The sequence below is a fragment of the Austrofundulus limnaeus genome, unplaced genomic scaffold (assembly GCF_001266775.1).
Source record: "Austrofundulus limnaeus strain Quisiro unplaced genomic scaffold, Austrofundulus_limnaeus-1.0 Scaffold207, whole genome shotgun sequence".
Lineage (NCBI taxonomy): Eukaryota > Metazoa > Chordata > Actinopteri > Cyprinodontiformes > Rivulidae > Austrofundulus > Austrofundulus limnaeus.
Genome location: NW_013952609.1, coordinates 384212 through 388117, shown reverse-complemented (window position 1 = coordinate 388117; position 3906 = coordinate 384212).

Here is a 3906-nt window from a genome sequence, read left to right as displayed (position 1 = left end):
GTATAGTATGGTATGGTATGCTATGGTATGCTATGGTATGGTATGGTATGGTATGGTATGGTATGGTATGGTATGGTATAGTATGGTATGGTATGCTATGGTATGCTATGGTATGGTATGGTATGGTATGGTATGGTATGGTATGGTATGGTATGGTATGGGAAAAAAGAAAATCTTAACATTTATAAACAGTACAAGCATGGTCCATCCTGTGCAAATCTACAAAACACCAAGTTATAACTTCACTAAAAACCTTTTAGCAGCACAAATATTTGCACAGATAATGTCCGCATATGAATTTTTAGTTTCCAACATATTAGCCTTATTAGTAAGGGTGTATGCTGTTTACTGTAAAAAAAAAATCAGGCAAGGGAAAAAAAATCTGTTCCATCCTCATTATCTCTGAAACAACAGAAGGTCCTTTGATACTTACACTTCTGATGAAATCTCCCAAGTGTTTGCTTTATTTTGATGCCAAGATTATTTAAGTAAAGTTTGTAAATGCTGACATACACTTCATTACATTTCAGCACATTATTTCAAGCACACATTTCAATGGCTGAAGAAAAAATGTTAAAAGTAAAACAGCAAAGGACTTGAGAAATGCATCATCTTTCAACAAACTATCTGATGTATTGGTTTTCAGTTTTTGGTAAAAATTGTTAATAAACTTGCTTCTAACAGCTCATTTCTCACTGGGACCAGACAGTATACATACTTTTATTCAACTATAAATCTTATTTAGTGACATTTAGCAGTCACACTCACCTACTTTGAATAATATGTAGTGCCAGTCTTTGGCACTGAGGCGTGTAATTATCTATCTTAGCTGCCCCGGACAGACAAATCAAGACAACACCAACACAAGCCATCTGGCTGTTTGAGAGCTCAAGTTTCTGCTGGCAGCAACACAGTTGTGTTTCCATCTTGTCTGTTTAAACAGTCACCGTAAAACTTCTGCTCGTCTTGTTTTACACATTGTGTATTTGTCACAGTCACTTGGACTATGTGCCAGCGATGTGTGCTTATTTATTCCAGCTGTCAGTCAAACAGACCCGCCTGGCTTATTTTACTCCTCCTGGCCTGACAAGCATTTACAGACTGCCATTGTAATTTTCTGATAGAAGGCAAATTCCTTCAAATCTGTGAACTGCACACTGTGGGAGGCCCTGTTAAAACATGCTGAACAAGTTATTTGAATGCACTGACAAAATGTTACTCTTTTTAAATCTTCAATGTCTCTACACCCTGTTGGCTTAGTCAAATGCCATGATTCAAACAACGTGTTATTACTGTAACATTATTATTATTTTGCCTGCATGCCTGAGAGCAAATATAATAGCGTACATAGTTGCCTCACACTTTTTACTTAACCTTGGAGCAAAGCCTAATGTGTAATCTCAGTGCATGTAAACAATGCATTACCTCTACAAAATGAAGGATTACTGTTGTGAAATGGGAATAAATAGAAGAACTCAGAGACATATATGCACAGGTCAATGTTATCTTTTGTTGAGATATCAGTAAGAATATGTTTCCATGTGGCCTAACCTTGGCTGATACCCCAATGAGTTCTCCATTTGTTTTTATTAGCTCCTTTAATAATTCATGCTGAATACGGAAAAAAAAAGACTCAAGCCTTGGCCAGCAAAAGAGTTAAATTGTATTTAGAATGAACATGTAAAGTTTGGTTATTACTATACCATATAAAATTAGTATTTGATTTCAAAGAAGGTCTAAACCATGGATTTTCAACTTAAACAATACACATTTTTTTGTTGTTGTTGACATGACCAGAGGGCTACATAGTGCTGCACCCCTAACATTTACTATATTGCCAAAAATATTTGCTCACCTAATCCAAATGACTGTGCACCAGTGCACAAAGCAAGGTCTACAAAGACTTAAACCTTGTGGACAGCCTCCCCAGAAGTGTTGCAAAATGTGTACCAACGTCATATTGAACCCTATGGATTAGGGATGGGATGACACTTAAGCTCATATGTAAGTCCAGGCAGGTGAGCCAATACTTTTGGCAATATAGTGTATTTAAAAACTTCATATTTWTTTATTTTTCTTGCTGGTTTTGCATCAGACAAGTTTTAAAACTACCAGAATTACCCAACAAATCCACAAACTGTTCATTTGAACAATGTCACCTGTGTATTAATATTCCACAGTTAAGGATAAATGATGATTCTACTGGATTTTAGCCTTCTGACAGATAATTTACAGAAATCCATACAAGCTTCAATCGACCACCTGTCTTATTCTCTTTCACTCCTTCAATCCATCACAATATCTGTCTTTTTGTATATTATTCCACATTTTCTCCCTCTATCTGCTCTTTTATTGTTTGGGTTCCCTTTATCTCTCCTTGTTTTCTTGTTCTTCATTTATCCTGTTCTTTCTCAAAATATTCTTTTCTTTATTTTTCTCTTTTGCATGAAAGTAACACTGCACCAATGCAAAGGTAATGGAGTTACCTTTGACATGATTATTTTTGTGTGGGATTTTAAGTCTCTGTGATGTTCACAGCGTTCCTCTCATTTTGTTATCAATTTACAAGATCTCATTTTTCCCTGTGATGGTAAATTGATGAGAAAACAAAGACAACCCTGATCAAATGTGTATAAAAATTATCGTGTGATAAAACATTTACAGATTTCTGGGAGCACTGAAGAGAAGCAAAAATGTGAAAACTATTTTGCCAGTCAAAATACAAAATGTGCAGAATGACTTTTGGGGGAAGGAAAGAAACACACACTGTTGATGAAATTCTCAGGATTTAGAAGAAATTGCTGCGCAGCAAGTAAACCAGTAATTTTCTGTTATTTACGACAAGACTAAAGTGATCACAGAGCCGTGAAYGGATAGAGTTAATAACTGAGCCTTTTATTTGGCTGGCTCAATGCAGTACAAATAGAGAATAMTTTTGTAGCCATGTCTACAAAACATTCTTGTATTTTATGTTTTAGAGTTCTTCAATCATTTTAACAACAAAGCTACAATGTATTTTAATCAAATGTCTTATAGTGCATAAACAGAACCCAACTTAAGACACATTTTTCTAGCTATTTAATTTGCCCCATCAGAAGCAGTGTGTGTGTTGGTTGTGTGATTGAGAGCAGTGGGTGTTTTCAGTAAGAAATGACACAGTTGGTTGCTGCAGATGTTTGATACAAAAGCCAGATCGGAGACGAAAAGGTCGCTTGCAACACTTTCGCAGCTCTTTATCGTCAACACCCCAACAGGATCATTACTGTGATTTTACGTCTCCGTCTTGAAATAAAAGATGATGTTGAGAAAGAGGCATCAACAATTAAGGGTGGTAGCAAAACCCATAATCTGATAAGACTATTTACTTGTCAAACAATAAAGGGCAGATTTGTAATTGTTCCCTAAAAAAATCTATTCAGTTTATTTAAATAGCGCCAAGTCACAACAACGGTTGTCTCTGGGAAATGTACACAGAAAAAAAATCTAAAGAAGCTAGCAGACTGCGCCAAATCTTTGCTTTGTCACAGTCTCCCATCCTGAGCAGCACACAGGCAGCAGCGGAAAGAAAAAAAAAACCCTTAACAGGAAGAAACCTTCAGCAGAACCAGGCTCAGGACAGGTGGTCATCTGCCTCGACCGGCTGGGTTTGGGGACAGGAAGAGACACAGACAAACACAGGACTGGTCCAGGTGTATTTTCCTCTGGAAGAGAGACAAAGAAAAAAAAACATGTTATTCATAGAAGTAATAATAACCAACGGAGAGACAAAAGATAATAGCAGAATGAGGAAATGCACTCAGTCTGTCCTCCAGTCTAAGCCTATAGCGGAATAACTAATTAACTATAATAACTAAGTGTCCTGATGTATCTCAGTAATCCAGGCATAAAAAATGAAAAAGAAAAAAA